This window comes from Salvelinus fontinalis, unplaced genomic scaffold, assembly GCF_029448725.1.
Source record: "Salvelinus fontinalis isolate EN_2023a unplaced genomic scaffold, ASM2944872v1 scaffold_0006, whole genome shotgun sequence".
NCBI lineage: Eukaryota > Metazoa > Chordata > Actinopteri > Salmoniformes > Salmonidae > Salvelinus > Salvelinus fontinalis.
Window position 1 is genome coordinate 170,911 of NW_026600215.1, and position 21,468 is coordinate 192,378.

Sequence of the window (21,468 nt, forward strand, 5' to 3'; positions counted from 1 at the left end):
TGTCCTCTGCTATCCTCTGCCAGGCTTTAAAGGTTTGCCCCCCTCTCTCTACAGCAGGCTGCCCTTTAAATCTCTCCTATTCTATTATGATTGCAATAAAAGCCTAAGGGAGAGGAGCCTCTCAGCGGGGGGACAGACCAGTAAACATCCGGTCGGTCCTGAAAGAAGCCTCTCTTCTTTTTATGGTAGAGACCCGTTAATACTCATCCTGCTCTGTCTCTGCCTGCAGTACATTTAGACAAACACAGAGCAGAGTGGGAGACAGCAGTATTTAAATGGCTTAATCAGACACTCTCCCTTTCTCTCTCTGCCTCAGACTCGGCTCTGAGTCATACTCTCTCTCTCTCTCTGTGTGTGTGTGTGTGTGTGTGTGTGTGTGTGTGTGTGTGTGTGTGTGTGTGTGTGTGTGTGTGTGTGTGTGTGTGTGTGTGTGTGTGTGTGTGTGTGTGTGTGTGTGTGTGTGTGTGTGTGTGTGCGTGCGTGCGTGCGTGCGTGCGTGCGTGCGTGCGTGCGTGCGTGCGTGCGTGCGTGCGTGCGTGCGTGCGTGCGTTCATCTGGGCTTCAGCCGTGTGTATTCTCACAGTAGAATATATCCTGTCAACCACAGCCAGAAGAGACACAAAGGTAGACTGCCAGCTCTTCTCTTCTGCACCCCAGCTAATATAAACTAATACACAAAGCTTAATAAAAACGACTGCACAAAGCTTAAGGGAAATGTACTTTCTGTCAACATCAGAAACTACGTTTATCTATTTATTAATTTATCTGTTTACCTTCCCTCAGTAGACGCATGTGGGACTCCTCCCCCTGAAACAGACCCTATAGACATACACAACACCTGTTCTCCTCCTGAAACAGACCCTATAGACATACACAACACCTGTTCTCCTCCTGAAACAGTCCCTATAGACATACACAACACCTGTTCTCCTCCTGAAACAGACCCTATAGACATACACAACACCTGTTCTCCTCCTGAAACAGACCCTATAGACATACACAACACCTGTTCTCCACCTGAAACAGACCCTATAGCCATACACAACACCTGTTCTCCTCCTGAAACAGACCCTATAGCCATACACAACACCTGTTCTCCTCCTGAAACAGACCCTATAGACATACACAACACCTGTTCTCCTGAAACAGTCCCTATAGACATACACAACACCTGTTCTCCTGAAACAGACCCTATAGACATACACAACACCTGTTCTCCACCTGAAACAGTCCCTATAGACATACACAACACCTGTTCTCCTGAAACAGACCCTATAGACATACACAACACCTGTTCTCCTGAAACAGACCCTATAGACATACACAACACCTGTTCTCCACCTGAAACAGTCCCTATAGACATACACAACACCTGTTCTCCTCCTGAAACAGACCCTATAGACATACACAACACCTGTTCTCCACCTGAAACAGTCCCTATAGACATACACAACACCTGTTCTCCTCCTGAAACAGACCCTATAGACATACACAACACCTGTTCTCCTGAAACAGTCCCTATAGACATACACAACACCTGTTCTCCCCCTGAAACAGACCCTATAGCCATACACAACACCTGTTCTCCCCCTGAAACAGACCCTATAGCCATACACAACACCTGTTCTCCTCCTGAAACAGACCCTATAGCCATACACAACACCTGTTCTCCTCCTGAAACAGACCCTATAGACATACACACACAACACCTGTTCTCCCCCTGAAACAGACCCTATAGACATACACACACAACACCTGTTCTCCACCTGAAACAGACCCTATAGACATACACAACACCTGTTCTCCTGAAACAGTCCCTATAGACATACACAACACCTGTTCTCCTGAAACAGACCCTATAGACATACACAACACCTGTTCTCCCCCTGAAACAGACCCTATAGACATACACAACACCTGTTCTCCCCCTGAAACAGACCCTATAGACATACACAACACCTGTTCTCCTGAAACAGACCCTATAGACATACACAACACCTGTTCTCCACCTGAAACAGACCCTATAGACATACACAACACCTGTTCTCCTGAAACAGACCCTATAGACATACACAACACCTGTTCTCCTGAAACAGACCCTATAGACATACACAACACCTGTTCTCCTGAAACAGACCCTATAGACATACACAACACCTGTTCTCCCCCTGAAACAGACCCTATAGCCATACACAACACCTGTTCTCCTGAAACAGACCCTATAGCCATACACAACACCTGTTCTCCTGAAACAGACCCTATAGACATACACAACACCTGTTCTCCTGAAACAGACCCTATAGACATACACAACACCTGTTCTCCTGAAACAGTCCCTATAGACATACACAACACCTGTTCTCCTGAAACAGACCCTATAGACATACACAACACCTGTTCTCCTCCTGAAACAGACCCTATAGACATACACAACACCTGTTCTCCTCCTGAAACAGACCCTATAGACATACACAACACCTGTTCTCCTCCTGAAACAGACCCTATAGACATACACAACACCTGTTCTCACAACACGCTGGGAAAGATGAGAATTTGGTAACTTGAAATAATGTATTGATTTTAGCAGAAGTATGGTGTTAGCCTTTTGGTAGACTGCCATTGTAAATATGAATGTATTCTTAACCTACTTGCCTAGTTAAATAAAGGTTAAATAAAATTAAAATAACCTGGCTATATACGCAGGGTTCTAGTACAGAGTCGATGATAACCTGGCTATATACGCAGGGTTCTAGTACAGAGTCGATGATAACCTGGCTATATACGCAGGGTTCTAGTACAGAGTCGATGATAACCTGGCTATATACGCAGGGTTCTAGTACAGAGTCGATGATAACCTGGCTATATACGCAGGGTTCTAGTACCGAGTCGATGATAACCTGGCTATATACGCAGGGTTCCAGTACAGAGTCGATGATAACCTGGCTATATACGCAGGGTTCCAGTACCGAGTCGATGATAACCTGGCTATATACGCAGGGTTCTAGTACAGAGTCGATGATAACCTGGCTATATACGCAGGGTTCTAGTACAGAGTCGATGATAACCTGGCTATATACGCAGGGTTCTAGTACAGAGTCGATGATAACCTGGCTATATACGCAGGGTTCTAGTACAGAGTCGATGATAACCTGGCTATATACGCAGGGTTCCAGTACAGAGTCGATGATAACCTGGCTATATACGCAGGGTTCCAGTACCGAGTCGATGATAACCTGGCTATATACGCAGGGTTCCAGTACCGAGTCGATGATAACCTGGCTATATACGCAGGGTTCCAGTACCGAGTCGATGATAACCTGGCTATATACGCAGGGTTCTAGTACCGAGTCGATGATAACCTGGCTATATACGCAGGGTTCCAGTCCCGAGCCGATGATAACCTGGCTATATACGCAGGGTTCTAGTACCGAGTCGATGATAACCTGGCTATATACACAGGGTTCCAGTCCCGAGCCGATGATAACCTGGCTATATACGCAGGGTTCCAGTCCCGAGCCGATGATAACCTGGCTATTTACGCAGGGTTCTAGTACCGAGTCGATGATAACCTGGCTATATACGCAGGGTTCCAGTCCCGAGCCGATGATAACCTGGCTATATACGCAGGGTTCCAGTCCCGAGCCGATGATAACCTGGCTATATACGCAGGGTTCTAGTACCGAGTCGATGATAACCTGGCTATATACGCAGGGTTCCAGTACCGAGGCGATGATAACCTGGCTATATACGCAGGGTTCTAGTACCGAGTCGATGATAACATGGCTATATACGCAGGGTTCCAGTCCCGAGCCGATGATAACCTGGCTATATACGCAGGGTTCTAGTACCGAGTCGATGATAACCTGGCTATATACGCAGGGTTCCAGTACCGAGTCGATGATAACCTGGCTATATACGCAGGGTTCTAGTACCAAGTCGATGATAACCTGGCTATATACGCAGGGTTCTAGTACCGAGTCGATGATAACCTGGCTATATACGCAGGGTTCCAGTCCCGAGCCGATGATAACCTGGCTATATACGCAGGGTTCTAGTACCGAGTCGATGATAACCTGGCTATATACGCAGGGTTCTAGTACAGAGTCGATGATAACCTGGCTATATACGCAGGGTTCTAGTACAGAGTCGATGATAACCTGGCTATATACGCAGGGTTCTAGTACAGAGTCGATGATAACCTGGCTATATACGCAGGGTTCTAGTACAGAGTCGATGATAACCTGGCTATATACGCAGGGTTCCAGTACAGAGTCGATGATAACCTGGCTATATACGCAGGGTTCCAGTACCGAGTCGATGATAACCTGGCTATATACGCAGGGTTCCAGTACCGAGTCGATGATAACCTGGCTATATACGCAGGGTTCCAGTACCGAGTCGATGATAACCTGGCTATATACGCAGGGTTCTAGTACCAAGTCGATGATAACCTGGCTATATACGCAGGGTTCTAGTACCGAGTCGATGATAACCTGGCTATATACGCAGGGTTCCAGTCCCGAGCCGATGATAACCTGGCTATATACGCAGGGTTCTAGTACCGAGTCGATGATAACCTGGCTATATACGCAGGGTTCTAGTACAGAGTCGATGATAACCTGGCTATATACGCAGGGTTCTAGTACAGAGTCGATGATAACCTGGCTATATACGCAGGGTTCTAGTACAGAGTCGATGATAACCTGGCTATATACGCAGGGTTCTAGTACAGAGTCGATGATAACCTGGCTATATACGCAGGGTTCCAGTACAGAGTCGATGATAACCTGGCTATATACGCAGGGTTCCAGTACCGAGTCGATGATAACCTGGCTATATACGCAGGGTTCCAGTACCGAGTCGATGATAACCTGGCTATATACGCAGGGTTCCAGTACCGAGTCGATGATAACCTGGCTATATACGCAGGGTTCTAGTACCGAGTCGATGATAACCTGGCTATATACGCAGGGTTCCAGTCCCGAGCCGATGATAACCTGGCTATATACGCAGGGTTCTAGTACCGAGTCGATGATAACCTGGCTATATACACAGGGTTCCAGTCCCGAGCCGATGATAACCTGGCTATATACGCAGGGTTCCAGTCCCGAGCCGATGATAACCTGGCTATTTACGCAGGGTTCTAGTACCGAGTCGATGATAACCTGGCTATATACGCAGGGTTCCAGTCCCGAGCCGATGATAACCTGGCTATATACGCAGGGTTCCAGTCCCGAGCCGATGATAACCTGGCTATATACGCAGGGTTCTAGTACCGAGTCGATGATAACCTGGCTATATACGCAGGGTTCCAGTACCGAGGCGATGATAACCTGGCTATATACGCAGGGTTCTAGTACCGAGTCGATGATAACATGGCTATATACGCAGGGTTCCAGTCCCGAGCCGATGATAACCTGGCTATATACGCAGGGTTCTAGTACCGAGTCGATGATAACCTGGCTATATACGCAGGGTTCCAGTACCGAGTCGATGATAACCTGGCTATATACGCAGGGTTCTAGTACCAAGTCGATGATAACCTGGCTATATACGCAGGGTTCTAGTACCGAGTCGATGATAACCTGGCTATATACGCAGGGTTCCAGTCCCGAGCCGATGATAACCTGGCTATATACGCAGGGTTCTAGTACCGAGTCGATGATAACCTGGCTATATACGCGGGCTTCCAGTACCGAGTCAATGTGCAGAGGTACAAGTGTAAAAGTATAACTTTAGTCCGTCCCATCGCCCCGACCCGGGCGCGAACCAGGGACCCTCTGCACACATCAACAACAGTCACCCACGAAGCATCGTTACCCATCCCTCCACAAAAGCCGCGATCCTTGCAGAGCAAGGGGAACCACTACTTCAAGGTCTCAGAGCGAGTGACGTCACCGATTGAAACGCTATTAGCGCGCAAGGTATGTGGTATGTGGAAGGTATGTGGACACTGGCTATTTCAGTGACATCCGTTGCTGGCAGGTGTATAATATTGAGCACACAAACGTGCAATCTCCATAGACAAACATTGGCAGTAGAATGGCCTAACTGAAGAGCTCAGTGACTTTCAACGTAGCACCATCATAAGATGCCACCTTTCCACAAGTCAGTTCGTCAACTTTTTTGCCTTTCTGGAGCTGCCCTTATCAACTGTAAGTGCTGTTGTTGTGAAGTGGAAATGTCTAGGAGCAACAACTGCACAGCCGCATATTGGTAGGGCCCACAAGCTCACAGAATGGGACTGCCAAGTGGTAGGCCCCACAAGCTCACAGAATGGGACTGCCAAGTGGTAGGCCCCACAAGCTCACAGAATGGGACTGCCAAGTGGTAGGCCCCACAAGTTCACAGAACGGGACTGCCAAGTGGTAGGCCCCACAAGTTCACAGAACGGGACTGCCAAGTGGTGAAGTGCGTAGCGTGTAAAAATGGTCTGTTCTCGGTTGCAACACTCACTACCGAGTTCCAAATCTGGAATTCAGGGTCCTGTTGGTTCCAGACTTGGTGCATCGGTACCACTTTCAGTGTGGTAGCATAGGGAACAGTCTTTGACTTCTGGAGTTTTTGTCCATTTTAGGGCCTTCCTCTAACACCGCCTGGTATTGAGTTCCTGGATGTCAGGGAGCTCGGCTCCAGTGATGTACTGAGCCGTACGCACTACCCTCTGTAGCGCCTTGCGGTCGAATGCCAAGCAGTTGCCATACCAAGTGGGGACCTCCTCAATGCTATTGGATAAATCCCAGAACATATCCCAGGGTGTACTAGTAGAGCAGTCTTGTAGCCTCGCGTATGCTTCATCGGCCCACGCCTCACTGGTACTTCCTGTTTGAGTTTTTGTTTTGTAAACAGGAAGCAGGAGAATAGAGTCATGGTCAGATTTGCCGAAGGGAGAACGAGGGACACACTCTTGCCCGAGGCCGCCTTCGTCCAATCGCTGCACGGAGAAACCACTGAGTTCTACGTACATAGAGTCATCCAGACACGTCTCTGCAAGGCATATCATATGGCAACATTTCAAGACTCTCTGATTCGAGACTCTGGAACGAAGCTCATCCAGCTTATTCTCCAGGGACTGGACATTAGCCAATAGAACGGAGGAGAGTGCCGGGTCGATATTCTCTCCGTCTCAATCTCAACAGGACGCCGACACGTCTCCCGCATCTATGGCTGCGGCGTTTTGGTAGCCCGTGAAACAAACAGCTAAGTCAGAGTTGAAGTCGGATTTGAAGTCGAAATCGAGGTTAGTCACACTGTCGATCCGATGTTCAGAAGTGATTGTGGTCATATGTGATAATAGTTGGAACGTTGCGTAAAAAATTTAAACAAGAAAAATGTCAGGAAATAGGAAAGACGGATTGGAAGTCGTAAGAATTTGTCTTTCTCCATCGGCCATAGTGTGTGTTTTTATTTATTTAACCAGGGAGACATGCTGAGACCATGCCCTGCATGAACACATCAATTACACTATATATATATATCTATATACACATCAATTACACTAAACATATCTATATACACATCAATTACACTAAACATATCAATATACACATCAATTACACTATATATATCAATATACACATCAATTACACTAAACATATCTATATACACATCAATTACACTATACATATATATATATACACATCAATTACACTATATATATATATATATATATATATATATATATATATATATCTATATACACATCAATTACACTATATATATATCTATATACACATCAATTACACTAAACATATCAATATACACATCAATTACACTATACATATATATACACACATCAATTACACTATACATATATATATACACATCAATTACACTATATATATATATATATATATATATCTATATACACATCAATTACACTAAACATATCAATATACACATCAATTACACTATACATATTAATATACACATCAATTACACTATACATATCAATATACACATCAATTACACTATACATATCAATATAAATCAAATCAAATCAAATTTTATTAGTCACATACACATGGTTAGCAGATGTTAATGCGAGTGTAGCGAAATGCTTGTGCTTCTAGTTCCGACAATGCAGTAATAACAACAAGTAATCTAACCTAACAATTCCGCAACTACTACCTTATACACGCAAGTGTAAAGGGATAAAGAATATGTACATAAAGATATATGAATGAGTGATGGTACAGAACGGCATAGGCAATGGTGCAGTACATGGTATAGAGTACGGTATATACCTATGAGATGAGTACTGTAGGGTATGTAAACATAAAGTGGCATAGTTTAAAGTGGCTAGTGGTCCATGTATTACATAAGATGGCAAGATGCAGTAGATGATATAGAGTACAGTATATACATATACATAAGAGATGTGTAATGTAGGGTATGTAAACATTATATTAGGTGGCATTGTTTAAAGTGGCTGGTGGTACATTTTTACATAATTTCCATCAATTCCCATTTTTAAAGTGGCTGGAGTTGAGTCAGTATGTTGGCAGCGGCCGCTAAATGTTAGTGGTGGCTGTTTAACAGTCTGATGGCCTTGAGATAGAAGCTGTTTTTCAGTCTCTCGGTCCCTGCTTGGATGCACCTGTACTGACCTCGCCTTCTGGATGATAGCGGGGTGAACAGGCAGTGGCTTGGGTGGTTGTTGTCCTTGATGATCTTTATGGCCTTCCTGTGACATCGGGTGGTGTAGGTGTCCTGGAGGGCAGGTAGTTTGCCCCGGGTGATGCGTTCTGCCGACCTCACTACCCTCTGGAGAGCCTTACGGTTGTGTGCGGAGCAGTTGCCGTACCAGGCGGTGATACAGCCCGACAGGATGCTCTCGATTGTGCATCTGTAGAAGTTTGTGAGTGCTTTTGGTGACAAGCCGAATTTCTTCAGCCTCCTGAGGTTGAAGAGGCGCTGCTGCGCCTTCTTCACAACGCTGTCTGTGTGGGTGGACCAATTCAGTTTGTCTGTGATGTGTACACCGAGGAACTTAAAACTTTCCACCTTCTCCACTACTGACCCGTCGATGTGGATAGGGGGGTGCTCCCTCTGCTGTTTCCTGAAGTCCACAATCATCTCCTTTGTTTTGTTGACGTTGAGTGTGAGGTTATTTTCCTGACACCACACTCCGAGGGCCCTCACCTCCTCCCTGTAGGCCGTCTCGTCGTTGTTGGTAATCAAGCCTACCACTGTAGTGTCGTCCGCAAACTTGATGATTGAGTTGGAGGCGTGCATGGCCACGCAGTCGTGAGTGAACAGGGAGTACAGGAGAGGGCTCAGAACGCACCCTTGTGGGGCCCCAGTGTTGAGGATCAGCGGGGTGGAGATGTTGTTACCTACCCTCACCACCTGGGGGCGGCCCGTCAGGAAGTCCAGGACCCAGTTGCACAGGGCGGGGTCGAGACCCAGGGTCTCGAGCTTGATGACGAGTTTGGAGGGTACTATGGTGTTAAATGCTGAGCTGTAGTCGATGAACAGCATTCTCACATAGGTATTCCTCTTGTCCAGATGGGTTAGGGCAGTGTGCAGTGTGGTTGCGATTGCGTCGTCTGTGGACCTATTGGGTCGGTAAGCAAATTGGAGTGGGTCTAGGGTGTCCGGTAGGGTGGAGGTGATATGGTCCTTGACTAGTCTCTCAAAGCACTTCATGATGACGGAAGTGAGTGCTACGGGGCGGTAGTCGTTTAGCTCAGTTACCTTAGCTTTCTTGGGAACAGGAACAATGGTGGCCCTCTTGAAGCATGTGGGAACAGCAGACTGGGATAAGGATTGATTGAATATGTCCGTAAACACACCAGCCAGCTGGTCTGCGCATGCTCTGAGGACGCGGCTGGGAATGCCGTCTGGGCCTGCAGCCTTGCGAGGGTTAACACGTTTAAATGTTTTACTCACCTCGGCTGCAGTGAAGGAGAGCCCGCAGGTTTTGGTAGCGGGCCGTGTCAGTGGCACTGTATTGTCCTCAAAGCGGGCAAAAAAGGTATTTAGCCTGTCTGGGAGCAAGACATCCTGGTCCGCGACGGGGCTGGTTTTCTTTTTGTAATCCGTGATAGACTGTAGACCCTGCCACATACCTCTTGTGTCTGAGCTGTTGAATTGCGATTCAATTTTGTCTCTGTACTGGGACTTAGCCTGTTTGATAGCCTTGCGGAGAGAATAGCTACACTGTGTGTATTCGGTCATGTTTCCGGTCACCTTGCCCTGGTTAAAAGCAGTGGTTCGCGCTTTCAGTTTCACGCGAATTCTGCCGTCAATCCACGGTTTCTGGTTTGGGAATGTTTTAATCGTTGCTGTGGGTACGACATCGTCAATGCACTTCCTAATGAACTCGCTCACCGAATCAGCATATTCTTCAATGTTGTTGTTGGACGCGGTGCGGAACATATTCCAATCCGCGTGATCGAAGCAGTCTTGAAGCGTGGAATCAGATTGGTCGGACCAGCGTTGAACAGACCTGAGCGCGGGAGCTTGTAGTTTTAATTTCTGTTTGTAGGCTGGAATCAACAAAATGGAGTCGTGGTCAGCTTTTCCGAAAGGAGGGCGGGGGAGGGCCTTATATGCGTCGCGGAAGTTAGTATAACAATGGTCCAGAGTTTTGCCAGCCCTGGTAGGACAATCGATGTGCTGATAGAATTTAGGGAGTTTTGTTTTTAGATTAGCCTTGTTAAAATCCCCAGCTACGATGAATGCAGCCTCAGGGTGTGTGGTTTCCAGTTTACAGAGAGTCAGATAGAGTTCGTTCAGGGCCATCGATGTGTCTGCTTGGGGGGGAATATATACGGCTGTGATTATGACCGAAGAGAATTCCCTTGGTAGATAATGCGGTCGACATTTGATTGTGAGGAGTTCTAGATCAGGTGAACAGAATGACTTGAGTTCCTGAGTGTTGTTATGATGGTCACACCACGTCTCGTTAATCATGAGGCATACCCCCCCGCCCCTCTTCTTACCAGAAAGATGTTTGTTTCTGTCTGCGCGATGCGTGAAGAAACCAGCTGGCTGCACCGACTCCGTTAGCGTCTTTTGAGTTAGCCATGTTTCCGTGAAGCAGAGCACGTTGCAATCCCTGATGTCTCTCTGGAATGTTACCCGTGCTCGGATTTCATCAACCTTATTGTCAAGAGACTGGACATTGGTGAGTAGTATGCTAGGGAGTGGAGCGCGATGTGCCCGTCTCCGAAGCCTGACCAGGAGACCGCTACGTTTGCCCCTTTTACGGCGTCGAGTAGCTTCGCCGGCTGGGATCAGGTCCATTGTATTGGGTGGAAGGCAAAACACTGGATCCGTTTCGGGAAAGTCATATTCCTGGTAGGAACGGTGGTTAGTTGACGTTAATCGTATATTCAGTAGTTCCTCCCGACTGTATGTAATGACATCTAAGATCACCTGATGTACCAATGTAAGAAATAACACATAAAAAAACAGAATACTGCATATTTTCCAAGGAACGCGAAGCGAGGCAGCCATCTCGCTCGGCGCCCGAAGTTGGGCGTATATATATATATATATATATATATATATATATATATATATATATATATATATATTATATACACATCAATTACACTATATATATATATCTATATACACATCAATTACACTCTACATATCAATATACACATCAATTACACTATATATATATCTATATACACATCAATTACACTAAACATATCAGTATACACATCAATTACACTAAACATATCAATATACACATCAATTACACTAAACATATCTATATACACATCAATTACACTAAACACAGAAAGCAAAAGTATTAAAAAATGGCAGCTATTCACTGTGTGTGTGTGTGCGTGTGTGTGCGTGTGTGTGTGTGTGTGTGTGTGTGTACGTGTGCCTGTGCCTGTGTGTGTGTGTGCCTGTGTGTGTGTGTGTTTTGCAGTAGTAGTGCACTATAAGGGGATATGGTGCCATCCTAGTTAACTATAACGTGGTTAATAAATACGTGTCTGGTGTGAGAAGTGGACTTCCTGTCGTGGTTGTCTCAGCTCTACCACTGGAAGGGACACAGTGACTGTTGGGAAGATGGTCCTTATAGAATTACATTGAATAGAATACAATGGGGGAGCTTTGAAAGGCAGTTCTCACTGTACTGTGGAAAAGACACCATGTTATCTGTGCTTTACATTCAGAATTTGATACACAATTACAGTGAACATGATTGATTACCTTTGATGATTTTAGCTGTGGTACTGTATATATAGTGAAAATGCCTCTCTCTGTCTCTCTATGTCTCTCTCTTTCTCTCTCTCTCTCGCTCTCTCTCTCTCTGTCTCTCTCTCTCTCTCTCTGTTCTCTCTCTCTGTTCTCTCTCTCTCTCTGTCTCTCTCTCTCTGTCTCTCTCTGTCTCTCTCTCTCTGTCTCTCTGTCTCTCTCTCTCTCTCTCTCTCTCTGTCTCTCTCTCTCTCTCTCTCTCTCTCTGTCTCTCTCTCTCTCTCTCTCTCTCTCTCTCTCTCTCTCTCAGTATCCATGATATTTTGAGGTCCTCAACGACCGTTTCCACGTTGTCTTCTGCTCATTTAACGTTCGAATGCCACTTGTATGACCTGTACTATTCAATTGAGACGAATACAAATCACTGGTTTCAGAACACGGTCACGGCAAGAGAAAGTTAGACTACCACCTAGTGGCCTTGTGGTGTCATCACATCTCACCTTCAAATTAAATACAAATGTTATTTGTCAGGTGCGCCGGAATACAGCAGGTGTAGACTTTACCCGTGAAGTGCTCACTTATTAGGCCTTTCCCAACAATGTAGGGTTAAAAAGTAAGACACATTGAAAAGGAAATAGTAACACAATAACACAGGTGCAGGGGTACGAGGTAGTTGAGGTATTATGGGTAATAAACAGAGTAGCAGCAGTGTTGGTAGTTGAGGTATTATGGGTAATAAACAGAGTAGCAGCAGTGTTGGTAGTTGAGGTATTATAGATAGTAAACAGAGTAGCAGCAGTGATGGTAGTTGAGGTATTATGGATAGTAAACAGAGTAGCAGCAGTGATGGTAGTTGAGGTATTATGGATAGTAAACAGAGTAGCAGCAGTGATGGTAGTTGAGGTACTATAGATAGATAGTAAACAGAGTAGCAGCAGTGATGGTAGTTGAGGTATTATAGATAGATAGTAAACAGAGTAGCAGCAGTGATGGTAGTTGAGGTATTATAGATAGATAGTAAACAGAGTAGCAGCAGTGTTGGTAGTTGAGGTATTATGGATAGTAAACAGAGTAGCAGCAGTGATGGTAGTTGAGGTATTATAGATAGATAGTAAACAGAGTAGCAGCAGTGTTGGTAGTTGAGGTATTATGGATAGATAGTAAACAGAGTAGCAGCAGTGTTGGTAGTTGAGGTATTATGGATAGTAAACAGAGTAGCAGCAGTGATGGTAGTTGAGGTATTATGGATAGATAGTAAACAGAGTAGCAGCAGTGTTGGTAGTTGAGGTATTACGGATAGTAAACAGAGTAGCAGCAGTGTTGGTAGTTGAGGTATTATGGATAGTAAACAGAGTAGCAGCAGTGATGGTAGTTGAGGTATTATGGATAGATAGTAAACAGAGTAGCAGCAGTGTTGGTAGTTGAGGTATTACGGATAGTAAACAGAGTAGCAGCAGTGATGGTAGTTGAGGTATTATGGATAGATAACAGAGTAGCAGCAGTGTTGGTAGTTGAGGTATTATGGATAGATAACAGAGTAGCAGCAGTGTTGGTAGTTGAGGTATTATGGATAGATAACAGAGTAGCAGCAGTGTTGGTAGTTGAGGTATTATGAATAGATAGTAAACAGAGTAGCAGCAGTGTTGGTAGTTGAGGTATTATGGATAGATAGTAAACAGAGTAGCAGCAGTGTTGGTAGTTGAGGTATTATAGATAGATAACAAACAGAGTAGCAGCAGTGTTGGTAGTTGAGGTATTATGGATAGTAAACAGAGTAGCAGCAGTGATGGTAGTTGAGGTATTATGGATAGATAGTAAACAGAGTAGCAGCAGTGATGGTAGTTGAGGTATTATAGATAGATAGTAAACAGAGTAGCAGCAGTGTTGGTAGTTGAGGTATTATGGATAGTAAACAGAGTAGCAGCAGTGATGGTAGTTGAGGTATTATGGATAGATAGTAAACAGAGTAGCAGCAGTGATGGTAGTTGAGGTATTACGGATAGTAAACAGAGTAGCAGCAGTGTTGGTAGTTGAGGTATTATAGATAACAGAGTAGCAGCAGTGTTGGTAGTTGAGGTATTATGGATAATAAACAGAGTAGCAGCAGTGTTGGTAGTTGAGGTATTATGGATAGATAGTAAACAGAGTAGCAGCAGTGTTGGTAGTTGAGGTATTATGGATAGATAGTAAACAGAGTAGCAGCAGTGTTGGTAGTTGAGGTATTATGGATAGATAGTAAACAGAGTAGCAGCAGTGTTGGTAGTTGAGGTATTATGGATAGATAGTAAACAGAGTAGCAGCAGCGTTGGTAGTTGAGGTATTATGGATAGTAAACAGAGTAGCAGCAGTGTTGGTAGTTGAGGTATTATAGATAGATAGTAAACAGAGTAGCAGCAGTGTTTGTAGTTGAGGTATTATGGATAGATAGTAAACAGAGTAGCAGCAGGGTTGGTAGTTGAGGTATTATAGATAGATAGTAAACAGAGTAGCAGCAGGGTTGGTAGTTGCGGTATTATGGATAGATAGTAAACAGAGTAGCAGCAGTGTTGGTAGTTGAGGTATTATGGATAGATAACAGAGTAGCAGCAGTGATGGTAGTTGAGGTATTATGGATAGATAGTAAACAGAGTAGCAGCAGTGTTGGTAGTTGAGGTATTATGGATAGTAAACAGAGTAGCAGCAGTGATGGTAGTTGAGGTATTATGGATAGATAGTAAACAGAGTAGCAGCAGTGTTGGTAGTTGAGGTATTATGGATAGTAAACAGAGTAGCAGCAGTGTTGGTAGTTGAGGTATTATGGATAGATAGTAAACAGAGTAGCAGCAGTGTTGGTAGTTGAGGTATTATGGATAGTAAACAGAGTAGCAGCAGTGTTGGTAGTTGAGGTATTATGGATAGATAACAGAGTAGCAGCAGTGTTGGTAGTTGAGGTATTATGGATAGATAACAGAGTAGCAGCAGTGTTGCTAGTTGAGGTATTATAGATAGATAGTAAACAGAGTAGCAGCAGTGTTGGTAGTTGAGGTATTATAGATAGTAAACAGAGTAGCAGCAGTGTTGGTAGTTGAGGTATTATAGATAGATAGTAAACAGAGTAGCAGCAGTGTTGGTAGTTGAGGTATTATAGATAGTAAACAGAGTAGCAGCAGTGTTGGTAGTTGAGGTATTATGGGTAATAAATAGAGTAGCAGCAGTGATGGTAGTTGAGGTATTATAGATAGTAAACAGAGTAGCAGCAGTGTTGGTAGTTGAGGTATTATGGATAGTAAACAGAGTAGCAGCAGTGTTGGTAGTTGAGGTATTATAGATAGTAAACAGAGTAGCAGCAGTGTTGGTAGTTGAGGTTTTATAGATAGTAAACAGAGTAGCAGCAGTGTTGGTAGTTGAGGAATTATGGATAGTAAACAGAGTAGCAGCAGTGTTGGTATTTGAGGTATTATGGATAGTAAACAGAGTAGCAGCAGTGTTGGTAGTTGAGGTATTATAGATAGATAGATAACAGAGTAGCAGCAGTGTTGGTAGTTGAGGTATTATGGATAGATAACAGAGTAGCAGCAGTGTTGGTAGTTGAGGTATTATGGATAGATAGTAAACAGAGTAGCAGCAGTGTTGGTAGTTGAGGTATTATGGATAGATAGTAAACAGAGTAGCAGCAGTGTTGGTAGTTGAGGTATTATGGATAGATAGTAAACAGAGTAGCAGCAGTGTTGGTAGTTGAGGTATTATAGATAGATAACAGAGTAGCAGCAGTGTTGGTAGTTGAGGTATTATAGATAGATAGTAAACAGAGTAGCAGCAGTGTTGGTAGTTGAGGTATTATGGATAGATAGTAAACAGAGTAGCAGCAGTGTTGGTAGTTGAGGTATTATGGATAGATAGTAAACAGAGTAGCAGCAGTGTTGGTAGTTGAGGTATTATAGATAGATAACAGAGTAGCAGCAGTGATGGTAGTTGAGGTATTATGAATAGATAGTAAACAGAGTAGCAGCAGTGTTGGTAGTTGAGGTATTATGTATAGATAATTAACAGATTAGCAGCATTGTTGGTAGTTGAGGTATTATGGATAGATAACAGAGTAGCAGCAGTGTTGGTAGTTGAGGTATTATGGATAGATAGTAAACAGAGTAGCAGCAGTGATGGTAGTTGAGGTATTATGGATAGATAACAGAGTAGCAGCAGTGATGGTAGTTGAGGTATTATGGATAGATAACAGAGTAGTAGCAGTGTTGGTAGTTGAGGTATTATGGATAGATAACAGAGTAGCAGCAGTGTTGGTAGTTGAGGTATTATAGATAGATAACAGAGTAGCAGCAGTGTTGGTAGTTGAGGTATTATGGATAGATAGTAAACAGAGTAGCAGCAGTGTTGGTAGTTGAGGTATTATGGATAGATAACAAACAGAGTAGCAGCAGTGTTGTCAGTTGAGGTATTATGGGTAATAAACAAAGTAGCAGCAGTGTTGGTAGTTGAGGTATTATGGATAATAAACAGAGTAGCAGCAGTGTTGGTAGTTGAGGTATTATGGGTAATAAACAAAGTAGCAGCAGTGTTGCTAGTTGAGGTATTATGGATAGATAGTAAACAGAGTAGCAGCAGTGTTGGTAGTTGAGGTATTATGGATAGGGTTGAGGTATTATGGATAGCACCGGGTGGCGCAGTGGTCTAGGGCACTGTATCGCAGTGCTAGCTGCGCCACCAGAATCTCTGGGTTCGCGCCCAGGCTCTGTCGCAGCCGGCCGCAACCGGGAGGTCCGTGGGGCGACGCACAATTGGTATAGCGTCGTCCGGGTTAGGGAGGGTTTGGCCGGTAGGGATATCCTTGTCTCAGTATGTAAAATGTAATGAAATGTAAAAAATGTAATAAAATGTATGCACTCTACTGTAAGTCGCTCTGGATAAGAGCGTCTGCTAAATGACTAAAATGTAAAAAAAAAAATGTAAATGTATAGTAAACAGAGTAGCAGCAGTGTTGGTAGTTGAGGTATTATAGATAGATAGTAAACAGAGTAGCAGCAGTGTTGGTAGTTGAGGTATTATAGATAGTAAACAGAGTAGCAGCAGTGTTGGTAGTTGAGGTATTATAGATAGATAACAGAGTAGCAGCAGTGTTGGTAGTTGAGGTATTATGGATAGATAACAGAGTAGCAGCAGTGTTGGTAGTTGAGGTATTATAGATAGATAGTAAACAGAGTAGCAGCAGTGTTGGTAGTTGAGGTATTATAGATAGTAAACAGAGTAGCAGCAGTGTTGGTAGTTGAGGTATTATGGGTAATAAACAGAGTAGCAGCAGTATTGGTAGTTGAGGTATTATAGATAGATAGTAAACAGAGTAGCAGCAGTGTTGGTAGTTGAGGTATTATGGATAGTAAACAGAGTAGCAGCAGCGTTGGTAGTTGAGGTATTATAGATAGTAAACAGAGTAGCAGCAGTGTTGGTAGTTGAGGTATTATAGATAGTAAACAGAGTAGCAGCAGTGTTGGTAGTTGAGGTATTACGGATAGTAAACAGAGTAGCAGCAGGGATGGTAGTTGAGGTATTATAGATAGATAACAAACAGAGTAGCAGCAGTGTTGGTAGTTGAGGTATTATGGATAGATAGTAAACAGAGTAGCAGCAGTGTTGGTAGTTGAGGTATTATGGATAGATAGTAAACAGAGTAGCAGCAGTGTTGGTAGTTGAGGTATTATGGATAGATAGTAAACAGAGTAGCAGCAGTGTTGGTAGTTGAGGTATTATAGATAGATAACAAACAGAGTAGCAGCAGTGTTGGTAGTTGAGGTATTATAGATAGATAACAAACAGAGTAGCAGCAGTGTTGGTAGTTGAGGTATTATGGATAGATAGTAAACAGAGTAGCAGCAGTGTTGGTAGTTGAGGTATTATGGATAGATAGTAAACAGAGTAGCAGCAGTGTTGGTAGTTGAGGTATTATAGATAGATAGTAAACAGAGTAGCAGCAGTGTTGGTAGTTGAGGTATTATGGGTAATAAACAGAGTAGCAGCAGTGTTGGTAGTTGAGGTATTATGGATAGATAATTAACAGAGTAGCAGCAGTGATGGTAGTTGAGGTATTACGGATAGTAAACAGAGTAGCAGCAGTGTTGGTAGTTGAGGTATTATGGATAGTAAACAGAGTAGCAGCAGTGTTGGTAGTTGAGGTATTATAGATAGATAGTAAACAGAGTAGCAGCAGTGTTGGTAGTTGAGGTATTATAGATAGTAAACAGAGTAGCAGCAGTGTTGGTAGTTGAGGTATTATGGGTAATAAACAGAGTAGCAGCAGTATTGGTAGTTGAGGTATTATAGATAGATAGTAAACAGAGTAGCAGCAGTGTTGGTAGTTGAGGTATTATGGATAGTAAACAGAGTAGCAGCAGCGTTGGTAGTTGAGGTATTATAGATAGTAAACAGAGTAGCAGCAGTGTTGGTAGTTGAGGTATTATAGATAGTAAACAGAGTAGCAGCAGTGTTGGTAGTTGAGGTATTACGGATAGTAAACAGAGTAGCAGCAGGGATGGTAGTTGAGGTATTATAGATAGATAACAAACAGAGTAGCAGCAGTGTTGGTAGTTGAGGTATTATGGATAGATAGTAAACAGAGTAGCAGCAGTGTTGGTAGTTGAGGTATTATGGATAGATAGTAAACAGAGTAGCAGCAGTGTTGGTAGTTGAGGTATTATGGATAGATAGTAAACAGAGTAGCAGCAGTGTTGGTAGTTGAGGTATTATAGATAGATAACAAACAGAGTAGCAGCAGTGTTGGTAGTTGAGGTATTATAGATAGATAACAAACAGAGTAGCAGCAGTGTTGGTAGTTGAGGTATTATGGATAGATAGTAAACAGAGTAGCAGCAGTGTTGGTAGTTGAGGTATTATGGATAGATAGTAAACAGAGTAGCAGCAGTGTTGGTAGTTGAGGTATTATAGATAGATAGTAAACAGAGTAGCAGCAGTGTTGGTAGTTGAGGTATTATGGGTAATAAACAGAGTAGCAGCAGTGTTGGTAGTTGAGGTATTATGGATAGATAATTAACAGAGTAGCAGCAGTGATGGTAGTTGAGGTATTACGGATAGTAAACAGAGTAGCAGCAGTGTTGGTAGTTGAGGTATTATGGATAGTAAACAGAGTAGCAGCAGTGTTGGTAGTTGAGGTATTATGGATAGATAGTAAACAGAGTAGTAGCAGTGTTGGTAGTTGAGGTATTATGGATAGATAGTAAACAGAGTAGCAGCAGTGTTGGTAGTTGAGGTATTATGGATAATAAACAGAGTAGCAGCAGTGTTGGTAGTTGAGGTATTATGGATAGATAACAGAGTAGCAGCAGGGTTGGTAGTTGAGGTATTATGGATAGATAACAGAGTAGCAGCAGTGATGGTAGTTGAGGTATTATGGATAGATAGTAAACAGAGTAGCAGCAGTGTTGGTAGTTGAGGTATTATGGATAGATAACAGAGTAGTAGCAGTGTTGGTAGTTGAGGTATTATAGATAGATAGTAAACAGAGTAGCAGCAGTGATGGTAGTTGAGGTATTATGGATAGATAGTAAACAGAGTAGCAGCAGTGATGGTAGTTGAGGTATTATGGATAGATAGTAAACAGAGTAGCAGCAGTGATGGTAGTTGAGGTATTATGGATAGATAGTAAACAGAGTAGCAGCAGTGATGGTAGTTGAGGTATTATCGATAGATAGTAAACAGAGTAGCAGCAGTGTTGGTAGTTGAGGTATTATGGATAGATAACAGAGTAGTAGCAGTGATGGTAGTTGAGGTATTATGGATAGATAACAGAGTAGCAGCAGTGTTGGTAGTTGAGGTATTATGGATAGTAAACAGAGTAGCAGCAGTGTTGGTAGTTGAGGTATTATGGATAGATAGTAAACAGAGTAGTAGCAGTGTTGGTAGTTGAGGTATTATAGATAGATAGTAAACAGAGTAGCAGCAGTGGTGGTAGTTGAGATATTATGGATAGTAAACAGAGTAGCAGCAGTGTTGGTAGTTGAGGTATTATAGATAGTAAACAGAGTAGCAGCAGTGTTGGTAGTTGAGGTATTATGGATAGATAGTAAACAGAGTAGCAGCAGTGTTGGTAGTTGAGGTATTATGGGTAATAAATAGAGTAGCAGCAGTGTTGGTAGTTGAGGTATTATGGATAGTAAACAGAGTAGCAGCAGTGTTGGTAGTTGAGGTATTATGGATAGTAAACAGAGTAGCAGCAGCGTTGGTAGTTGAGAGATTTATTTTTTACTCAAACCGTCTCAATTTCCTGTTGAGAGTTAGAATACACAAGGTGCAATTTGGAAACTTGTTTGTGCATCAGAAGTTGTGTTGTTGTTCTGTCAACCACTGACAGCCACTAATATAGTCCGTGTCAACCAACATGATTTAGCCGGCCAGTTAAATAAACTTGTAGTAATCATTGTCGAATTACTGACCGGGGGGCCCCCAATGATTTTGTTAGTCACTCAGATATCATATTAAAAACTGCAAATATTTATTCTCCCCATGGCAAAATGAGTAGAATTATGGCAAAATGGAAAGAATTGAAGCAAACTTGCTTTAAAACTGCAACATTTCCTGTAACTCAAAAAAAAAAAAAAAATCTCTCCGCTGTCAAGACAAGTTCTGCTGAAATGTTTTGCTCGAGAGGTGGGTGTAGCTTAGGGCCCCTAAAAGGCTAGGGCCAGCTCTGACTGCATAGGGCCCCTAAAAGGCAAGGGCCAGCTCTGACTGCATAGGGCCCCTAAAAGGCTAGGGCCAGCTCTGACTGCATAGGGCCCCTAAAAGGCTAGGGCCAGCTCTGACTGCATAGGGCCCCTAAAAGGCTAGGGCCAGCTCTGACTGCATAGGGCCCCTAAAAGGCAAGGGCCAGCTCTGACTGCATAGGGCCCCTAAAAGGCAAGGGCCAGCTCTGACTGCATAACGCCCCTAAAAGGCTAGGGCCAGCTCTGACTGCATAGGGCCCCCAAAAGACTAGGGCCAACTCTGACTGCATAGGGCCCCCAAAAGACTAGGGCCAGCTCTGACTGCATAGGGCCACCAAAAGACTAGGGCCAGCTCTGACTGCATAGGGCCACCAAAAGGCTAGGGCCGTCAAAAGGCTAGGGCCAACTCTGACTGCATAGGGCCGCCAAAAGGCTAGTGCCAGCTCTGACTGCATAGGGCCCCCATAAGGCTAGTGCCAGCTCTGACTGCATAGGGCCGTCAAAAGGCTAGTGCCGCCAAAAGGCTAGTGCCAGCTCTGACTGCATAGGGCCCCCAAAAGGCTAGGGCCGTCAAAAGGCTAGGGCCAACTCTGAC

The 21,468-nt window shown here is 43.8% G+C and overlaps 1 protein-coding gene across 1 annotated transcript in view; it reads left to right on the forward strand.

Annotated features, from left to right (window-relative positions):
* Positions 1 to 21,468, forward strand: part of LOC129842021 (rho GTPase-activating protein 42) — a 197,385-nt gene that overhangs the window by 102,533 nt on the left and 73,384 nt on the right. The gene's annotated exons all lie outside the window — the stretch shown is intronic.